Source organism: Rhinatrema bivittatum, chromosome 3 (assembly GCF_901001135.1).
Source record: "Rhinatrema bivittatum chromosome 3, aRhiBiv1.1, whole genome shotgun sequence".
Taxonomy (NCBI): domain Eukaryota; kingdom Metazoa; phylum Chordata; class Amphibia; order Gymnophiona; family Rhinatrematidae; genus Rhinatrema; species Rhinatrema bivittatum.
Genome location: NC_042617.1, coordinates 16,671,829 through 16,682,414, shown reverse-complemented (window position 1 = coordinate 16,682,414; position 10,586 = coordinate 16,671,829).

The window sequence follows — 10,586 nt, the reverse complement described above, 5'->3', positions numbered from 1 at the left end:
TGCAGTTTATATGTCTTGTGACTCAATCCAGCATTTCTCTTCTGGAGAAAATAAAATCCAGAGAGTCCCAGGCATATTTAAGAATATTCTGCAGAATTTGCATATTTATGAAACTATTCATTACAGACTCTAATGGGAGACCTTATCTACATGCAAGCCAAAAAAACTAAGCTTTTAACATTCTCTGATTGCATGCTATTCACTGGAAGTAAACAGTGTCCGGTTTGCCCTCCGGATAATTCCTGTACCTCCGGGCCACTGTCTTGAAGGCCCTCCATGTTGCCTCCAGACTCCAAACACAACCTATGGCAGGCCGGGTTCTTCCATTAGTTTAACTAGTTGGTTGCCTCCCAGGACCCCATACTTTTAGGGGGAGAGGGCAGCAAAAAATGGAGAAATTACTTACCTGATAATTTCGTTTTCCTTAGTGTAGACAGATGGACTCAGGACCAATGGGTATAGTGTGCTCCTGATAGCAGTTGGAGACAGATCAGATTTCAAGCTGACGTCAGCCCCTAGTACATATACCCCTGCAGGAAGTGCAGCTCTTCAGTATTCTCCTCGAAAAGCATTGTGGATATATGAGTGACTGACTGAATGATTAACTTAATAATATGATTAACTTGAATAACTTGGTTAAAACGTTAAAACTTGATTAACTTGATTAACTTGAACTGGTTGATTGACTATAGCTGGAGACCGCCAGTCTACTCAACCGGAAAGCGTCGACACCCGGCAGGGTGGATGCCCTAGGAAATGAAAGGTGTCTTACCCTTGAATCATTTGAAAGACCATGCGTGACGGCAGCCAAGGGTGGGATGCTGAGTCCATCTGTCTACACTAAGGAAAACGAAATTATCAGGTAAGTAATTTCTCCATTTCCTAGAGTGTAGTAGATGGACTCAGGACCAATGGGATGTATAAAAGCTACTCCCGAACCGAGTGAGAGGCTGCCCATGACTCACTTAGTATTGCCCGTGCAAATGCCGTGTCCTCCTGAGCCTGAACATCCAGACGGTAGAATCTGGAGAAGGTATGGATGGAGGACCACGTTGCTGCCCTGCAGATCTCAGCAGGTGACAGCATTCTAGTTTCTGCCCAGGATACCTGTAAATGTGGTGGTTTGCCAGCTTCTATGTAGGCCGCCTTGATGACTTCCTTGATCCAGCAGGCAATGGTTGCCCACGAGGCCGCTTCCCCTTGTCTCTTTCCGCTGTGAAGGACGAAAAGGTGGTCCGTTTTTCGTACGGGTTCTGACATTTCCAGGTATCTGGATAGGAGTCTGCTGATGTTGAGGTGGCGTAGACTAGGGGCTTCTTCCGAATTCTTCAAGCCATCCATCATTGGTAGTGAGATGGTTTGGTTGAGGTGGAAGTGTGAGACCACTTTGGAGAGGAAGGAGGGCACTGTGTGTAGTTGGATGGACCCCGGGGTGAGTCTGAGGAACGGCTCACGGCAGGACAGTGCTTGTAGTTCCGAGATGCGGCGGGCCGAGCACACGGCCAGCAAGAACACCGTCTTTAAGGTTAACAGGCGGAGGGACAGGCCTCGAAGGGGTCTGAAGGCGGTTCCCGCTAGGAACTCCAAGACAAGATTGAGGTTTCACAGAGGTACTGGCCACTTTAGTGGTGGACGAATGTGTTTGACTCCTTTCAGGAAGTGTGATACGTCTGGGTGAGAGGCTACCACATGGCTACTGTATTGTCCGTTTGGATGAGAACAGTCTTGTGTGAAAGGCAATCCTTGAACGCATGCAGAGCATAACATATAGCTCGAAGTTCCAGGAAATTGATTTGAAATGTTGCTTCGAGTTTTGTCCAAGTACCTTGGGTTTGGATATTGTGTATGTGAGTTCCCTAACCCAAGGTGGATGCATCTGTAGTTAACATTATCTGTGGGACTGGTTGTTGGAAGGGTAGACCCTTGCGCAAATTGTCCTTGTTTGCCCATCAAAGTAGGGATGAATATAGCTGGTGGGTTACTTGAATGGGAGAGTACAGTGGCTGAATGGCTTGGATTCATTGTGCTCTTAATGTCCATTGGGTCACTCTCATGGCGAGCCTTGCCATAGGAGTGACATGAACTGTGGAGGCCATGTGGCCTAGTAAGGTTAGCAACTGATGAGCTGTTGCTTGTTTCATTGAGTAAATGGAGTTTGCCAAAAGGGAAAGTGTCTCCACCCGATCCCCGGGTAGAAAGGCCTTTGAGAGGATAGTGTTCAATTCTGCTCCTATGAATTGAAGCAGGTGAGATGGAGTGAGATGGGACTTTTGATAATTGATGAGAAAACCCATGGAGTGAAGTAGAGTAATTGTTCGACTGAGAGAAGTCAGAGCTCCTTGTTGAGATTGACTTCTGATGAGCCAGTCATCTAAATAGGGAAAGACATGGACACTTTCCTTGTGCAAGTGTGCTGTTATTACTTCCAGACATTTTGTGAATACTCTGGGAGCAGAGGCAAGTCCGAATGGTAGTACTCTGTACTGGAAATGCTGATGACCCACTGTGAAGCGCAGATACTTGCAATGAGGAGGGAATATTGGAATGTGAGCATAAGCGCTTTGAAGATCCAGAGAACAAAGCCAATCTCCTGCTTGAAGAAGTGGAAGCATGGTGCCTAGAGACACCATCCTGAATTTTTCTTTTTTCAGAAATTTGTTGAGATTTCTGAGGTCTAGTATGGGTCTTAGGCCTTCGGTTTTCTTTGGAATGAGGAAATAATGGGAATAGAATCCTCTACCCTGCTGAGTCCGGGGCACTGGCTCTACAGCCCTGGCTCTCAGAAGGGTGGATAATTCTACTTGCAATTGGATTATATGATTTTCGCTGAGAGAAAAGGGTCTCGTAGGAGAATCTGTTGGAATTGAGAGGAAATTGAGTTGGTAACCTCGAGCTATTATTGCAAGTACCCATTGGTCTGTTGTTATTTGAACCCAATGGTTGTAAAAGGAGGATACTCGACCTCCTAACGGAAGCTGTGGATGAGGATTGGAGAGATGGCTGTGCTCTCTGGGAATGGCCTCAAAAGCCAGCAGCCGGTCCCATCTGTGGCGGAGGTTGAGGCCTAGTTGCCCTAGGTTGTCTGGGCTGAGGTCTTTGTTGTGGCCTAGAAGACCTGCTTCTAGATGTAGGGGGGTTATATCGCCTCTGTCTATAGAAGGGTCTTCTGGAATCCTTCCTTTGAGGCCTATGAGTTGGCTGCGTAGGCGGATCCTGCGGGATCGAAGAAAGCTGTCTTAGGGTCTCTGTATGCTCTTTTAATTGAGCAACTGCATCTTGTACTTTGGACCCGAAGAGGTTATCTCCAAGACATGGGAGGTCTACTAACTTGTCCTGGACCTCAGGCCTGAGGTCCGAGGCTCTAAGCCATGCCCAACGTCTGGCACTTATACCTGATGCAGCCACTCTGGAAGCTATCTCGAAACCATCATAGGCCGCACGGACCTCGTGTTTGCCTGCCTCTAGCCCTTTGTGGATGATCACTTGGGCTGCTTCCTGATACTGTGATGGAAGTGATGGAATAAATTCTTGCATTTGCTTCCACAAATTTCTCTGGAACTGGGTCATGTATAATTGATACGAAGATATCCTAGAATTTAACATGGCCCCTTGGTAGACTTTCCGTCCCAGGGAATCTAAAAATCTGTGATCTTTACCTGGGGGATTTGAGGAATGTGGTCTATCCTCTTGGATTTCTTTTGTGCACACTCTACCACTACTGACTGGTGAGGAAGCTGTGATTTTTGGTAGCCAGGAGCCGACTGCACCAAATATGTAGTGTCCATTCTTTTGTTAACAGCTGGCAATGAGCATGGATGTTCCCAAATCCGATGTTGTAATTCCAGCAGGACATCATGGACTGGTATAGCTACCACTTGCTTCGGAGGGTCTACAAATTGCAGAACCTCCAATGTTTGCTGTCGTACATCATGCTCTGTGACCAAGGTGAATGGTATGGTGTCAGCCATTTCCTGGATAAAGGTTGTGAATGAGAAATCTTCCGGTGGAGATTTCTTCCTTGGATCCGGTGGGGAAGGATCCGACATGAAAGCTTCAGATGAGGTATCTGAGTGTGTATCACTCCAAGTATCATATGGATCTTGCTCAGGCGGAGAAATTGAGGAAGTTTTAGGTGGTCGAGGAATCCCTGAAGGTCCTGGTAGTGGATCATCAATGGGTGACTCCTCAGGGTGTTCTTTCTGGGGTTTGGAAGGAAGAGCACCTACCACATCATCAAATTTCTTCATTAGAAGTTGGTAAAGTGCCAATTCTGGATGTCCTGGATCCCCAGGTGAGATTGGCATCGATGGTGACGGTGCCAGAATCGAGGATGGTGTTGGCGCCTTTGGTGGTCGCGTCGACATCACCTTAGCTGGAATCAGTGTAGGTACCGGCATTGATGGAACCGTTGGCATCGGTATCTGTACTGGCATTGACGGGGTCGTCGGCATCGGTATTGTCACTGGCCTCTGCATCGGCGAAGTCGCCAGAGTAGGTTTCTGTTCTTTTAGGGTCTGGAGCATCGCTTGTCTAATAAAATCTGACAATTCCTGTGAAACAGCTGGTGTAGTCAGAGCAGCTGAACGCGGTGGTGGTGTAGGCGTCGATATTACCTCCGCAGATCCCTGTGGAGGTTCGATCGATGTGGGAATAGGCCCCGGCGCCGATGGTAGCAGAGTTTCCTGAGGTTTTGGCCGTTTAGCGGTCGGTTCCTCCAGGGAGAGGGGCGTCGCTGGAGTCGGTGCGTGTCGGTGGCAATGTTTTGGTCGATGTTCGACTACCGACCTTGTCGATGCCATCGATGGCAACGAGTGATCTCCCGATCTCTCCAGACGATGATTTTCAACAAAATTCGCTTTGACACCCCTACCGGAGACGATTTTGTTGATGTTGAAGGAGAAGGAAGAAGCTGACGGTGAAATAGAAGTTCCATCTTCTCCTGTCTAAGTTTTCTTTCTTTGGGAGTCATCTCTGCACATTGAGGGCAGGATGAAACCGTGTTTATCTCCCAAACAGAGAAAACACTCAAGGTGTGGGTCTGTAATGGACATTGTCCTATTGCAAACTGGACATTTTTAAAATCCTGAAGCCATTTTCTATCGACAGCTGTCGATGAAAAATGGGAAGAGAAAAATGAGAAAACGTTTTTACTAAAAGTAAAAACGAGACTGTGATAACTCACCGGCCAGTGGAAATCTGAGAGCGATCCCTTGTGGGAGAGAATGTCTTTGGAAATAATTGACTTTTTCAGTCAGATAATAGTGTGAGGGAAAACTCACAAGGCTTCTTGCTCCGCGATGCTTACAGCAGTGCGGAAAAACAAAGACTGAAGAGAGACCCCTGTGGCAGAGAATATCATGGCATGCTGGGCATGCTCAGTGGCCTCACAGGGCCAGTCAAAAGTTTCTAGAAACTTTGACAGAAAGTTTTCCCGTAATAGGGCTCCGTCAGTGACGTCACACATATGTGAGGACTAGCATCCTGCTTGTCCTGGGATAAAAAGAATTTTCTCTGATTTGTATTAAATTTGCTACTTGCTAACTTCGTGGAGTGCCCCCTAGGCCTTGTATTATCCAAAAGGGTAAATAACTGATTCACGTTTACCTTTTTAAATCTGTTCAAGATTTTGTAGACCTCTATCATAACCCCTCAGTTATCTCTTCTTCAAGCTGAACAGCCCTAACCTCTTTAGCCTTTCCTCGTAGGGGAGCCATTCTATGCCCTTTAGCATTTTGGTTGCCCTTCTCTGTACTTTCTCCAGTGCAACAATATATTTTTTGAGATACTGTGACCAGAATTGCACATAGAATTCAAAGTACTGTCTCACCATGGAGTGATACAGAGGCATTATGACATTTTCCATTTTATTTGCCTTTTCCTTCCTAATAATTCCTAACATTCTGTTTGTTTCTTTGAACACTACAGCACACTGAGCCGACGATTTTAAAGTATTACCCACTATGAAGTCCAGATCTTTTTTCTGGGTGGTAGCTCCTAATATGGAACCTAACATTGTGGAACTACAGCATGGGTTATTTTTCCCTATATGCAACACCTTGCACTAGTCCACATTAAATTTCATCTGCCATATGGAAGCCCAATCTTCCAGTCTCGCAAGGTCCTCCTGCAATTTATCACAATCTGTTTGTGATTTAGCTACTCTGAATAAGCTTGTGTCATCTGCAAATGTGATCACCTCATTCAACGTATCCCTTTCCAGATCATTTATAAATACCGTATTTTCCGGCGTATAAGACGACTCCCAACTTTTCCAGTTAAAATATAGAGTTTGGGATATACTCGCCGTATAAGACTATCCTTCTTCCAACGCACATAAAAAACATCAGATTTGATTTCAATATGGTAATTTTAATTCAAATGCTTATGACATACAAGTACTTAGCAGGAAAACTGTCACTTATAAACATAAGGCTGTTTGTCATCAAATATGTAAACATAAAACAGTGCAAGTGGATTAAACTTTTCCTAATTCACTCTGAAGCTGAAAGGAAGGATAAGACAATAAACCCATGGCAGCTCCCATGGGTTGGTTTGTTTTCTAAGCTGTCAACCAAACTGGAACTGATGATGATAGGAGGAAGATAGCAAACAATAGAGAGAGAGCAAGTGCCAGGCAAGTCCCTGGTGAGTTAGCAACGTCCATCATAACTGCAAGCTACGGTATTTTTACAGGTTTTGCTGGTGTGACAGTTTCCCTTTAAAAGCCTTCGAAATCCTCCTGTTCGTCCTCTGATGTCATAAGTACATCAATGACATTTATTTATTTATTTAAAGCTTTTTTTATACCGGCATTCATGATAAAATCACATCATGCTGGTTTACATAAAACAGGGGGAGTGATAACATTGAACGATAAACAGGTGTAGAGAGGCAGAAAAGTAAGTTACAATAAAACAAGGGAAATTGGAACTGGGAGAAGAAGAAGAGTAGTAGGAATAATTTAGGTAGTAACAATGAGAGGAATTATTTACATGGTGTTGACGGGAAATTTACAAGTGGTTGTAGTCTGTCAGGTGAGAAAGTTAGGAGAGTCAGTTGTGATCAGGAAAGGCTTGCCTAAAAAACCATGTCTTTAGCCTTTTTCTGAATGTTAGTAAGCAAGGTTCCTGTCGGAGGTCAGGGGGAATGGCATTCCATAAAGATGGTCCTGCAGTAGAAAAAGCCCGATCTCTGTATGTTTGATGGCATGTAACTTTTGTTTGTGGAACGTGTAGGGATCCTTTGTATGCATCTCTGATTGGTCTTGATGAGGAGTGTAGTCTGAGTGGGATTTGAAGGCTGAGAGGGGCTTGAGAGTAGATGGTTTTATGGATGATGGTGATGGACTTGTGGAGAATTCTGAAGTGAATTGGGAGCCAGTGTAATTTTTTGAGAATGGGGGAGATGTGATCTCTTCTTCTGGCATTTGTTAAAATCCTGGCAGTAGCGTTTTGCAGCATCTGAAGTGGTTTTATGGAAGAAGAGGGGAGACCTAGCAAGATAGAGTTGCAGTAGTCTATCTTGGAGAAAATTATGGCTTGTAGGACAGTTCTGAAGTCTTGAAAGTGAAGAAGTGGTTTTATTCTTTTCAGAACCTGTAGTTTGTAGAAGCCATCCTTGGTGGTATGGTTGATGAATGTTTTTAAACTTAAGTGGTTGTCGATTAGGACTCCTAGGTCTCTAGCTTGGGAGACAAAGATGTTTGATGGTGTATTTTGTGTGGTGTTGCTGTTTTCCGGGGAAATGAAGAGGAGTTCGGTTTTCGCCGAGTTTAAAATCAGGTTTAGACTGGAGAGGAGGAGGTTTATTTCTTGTCGACAGGATTCCCAGAATTCGAGAGTTTTTGTAATTGATTCTTTGATGGGGATCAATATTTGCACGTCGTCTGCATAAAGAAAGTGTTTTAGTTGAAGCTTATTTAATAATTGGCATAGAGGAAGTAAGTAAATGTTGAAGAGGGTAGGGGAAAGAGATGATCCTTGTGGAACTCCTAGTGAAGAATTGCAGCGAGGGGATTCTATATTGTTTATTTTGACTTTGTACCCTCTGTTACTAAGGAAGGTTTTGAACCAGGAGAGAGCCGTTCCTGTTATTCCGATGTCTGACAGTCGGTTAAGGAGGATGGAGTGATTGACAGTGTCAAACGCCGCGGACAGGTCTAGGAGAATTAGTAAAAAGGATTGTCCTTTGTCCATACCCATGATGATATGATCTGTCAGCGAAATGAGGAGGGATTCAGTACTTAATGCCTTGCGGAATCCGTATTGTGTTGGGTGCAGTATTTTATGATCTTCCAGGTAATCGGAGAGTTGCGAGTTGACTAATTTTTCCAATAACTTGGCTATAAAAGGAAGATTGGAAATAGGGCGGAAGTTGTTGTTGTCGTTTGGATCCAAATTTGGTTTCTTTAGAAGGGGTTTGATAGATGCTAGTTTTAGGGCATCTGGGTAGATTCCCTGAGCTAAAGAACAGTTTATAATATCGGCAAGGGTGTTTGATATGGTGTCCGGTATTAGCAGGAGAAGTTTTGTGGGGATTTGGTCGGATGGATGGGAGGAAGGTTTCAATTTCTTTAAGAGAGAGTGGATCTCTGAAGCAGTAATGGGTTCGAACGCTTCGAGAGATATTTTTTTGTTTGTTTGAAGATAGTGGCTGGTAGTAGGAGATGGGCCAGGGGGCAGCAGAGTTAATAGGTTGGATATTTTGTTTTGGAAGAAAAGTGCCAAATCATCTGCTTTGGATTGTGCCTGATCGATGGGGATCGTTGGGGCATTGGTTTGTGTTAGTTCGGATACGTATGAGAATAAAGCTTTGGGGTCGAAGATAATGTTGTGGAACTTGTGGGCGTGGAAATCCCTTTTTGTTCTTGTTATACATTTGTGATACATTTGTAAGGCAGTCATCGTATGGATCAAATTCCGTATCGGATGGTGTGGTCTCAGCTTCGGCTTCCTCTTCATCTTGCCACAAGTAGTCGTCCTCCATACCATCTAATGAATTTGATATGCCACACTTCTTGAAAGACTTGATTACTGTTTTTGCATCAATATCATTCCAGGCTTTTATGACAAACTTGCACAAAACATCCAACTGTGGAGCACGCATGTTTCCTCCTTTTGTGAATGACCTTTCACCGCTAACCATCCATTCATTCCTTCTCGAATGCGATCTTTAAATGGCTTGTTTAGGCCCACATCCAGTGGCTGTACCAATGATGTCAATCCTGCAGGAATAACTGCCGCATGTGTGTTTAATCTTGCAAGCCTTTGCTTGGTGCTGGGAGTTAGATGAGCCCTGAACATATCCCAATTCAACCCTGAAGCTTTATTCACTCTAGTTTCAAATCTCACCAAACCCAACGTGTCCGCAACCCAAGTCCCCTCCACACAAACCCGGTGCAATGAAATTGCCATGTTCTTTAAGGACAAAATTTCCAACATTACTGCTAAATTTACCCCCAACACCAAAAACTCCCCCCTCACCAGCTACATTACCCCTCCCACCCCTCTTACACCCACCATCCTCTCCTCTTTTGAACCCTCCTCATCTCTTGAAATAGAAAACATCTTAAAAAAAATGAGACCCTCCTCCCACCCCTCAGAAACTATCCCCACTAAACTACTCCTCTCTATCCCCAAAACCATAGCCACCTCACTCTCCAAAATCGTTAACTGCTCCCTGGAACACGGCCTAGTACCTACCTCCCTGAAACAAGCCGTGGTCAAACCCATCTTAAAAAAACCCTCCCTTGACCCCTCCAACCTTTCCAACCTCCGTCCCATCTCCAACCTCCCCTTCCTCTCCAAAATCATTGAAAAACTAGTAAACTCCCGTCTCTCCGACTACCTCGAACAATCCAATATACTCCCACCATCACAATATGGCTTCCGTAAGCTCCTCAGCACTGAATCCCTACTCCTCTCCCTTACCGACTCCATCATCAAAGGAATGGACGCTGGCAACTCCTATCTCCTTGCTATGCTTGATATCTCCGCTGCCTTTGACACTGTAGATCACAACATCCTCATCAACATACTCATTGGTATAGGAATATCAGGTACTGCTCTCTCCTGGGTAAAATCCTTCCTCCAAAACCGTACCTACACAGTCCTCACCGACAACTTCACCTCCCCCCCTATTAATCTCAACTGTGGCGTCCCCCAAGGATCCTCCCTCTCTTCCACATTGTTTAACATCTACATGCTCCCCCTTACTTACCTCCTCTCCAACCTTGGGATTACACACTTCATCTACGCAGATGATGTGCAGATCCTCATTCCTTTTACTAATTCTGCTTCCACTGCTCTCCAAAAATGGAACACTATTCTCGCCTCCATAAACCAACTCCTCACAGACATGCACCTAGCACTCAACCCGCAAAAAACTGAACTCCTCCTCATCTCCTCTAGACATGCCTCCACACCCTCCCCCCCCCACCCTCCAACCCTCTAACTTTCTCTCTGATACAAGAAATCTAGGTGTCATACTTGACAACCAACTTACCTTCAAACCATTTATCAAATCCATCCTTAGCAGCTGCTACTTTAAATTACAAACCCTCAAAAACTCAAACCCCTCCTCTACTT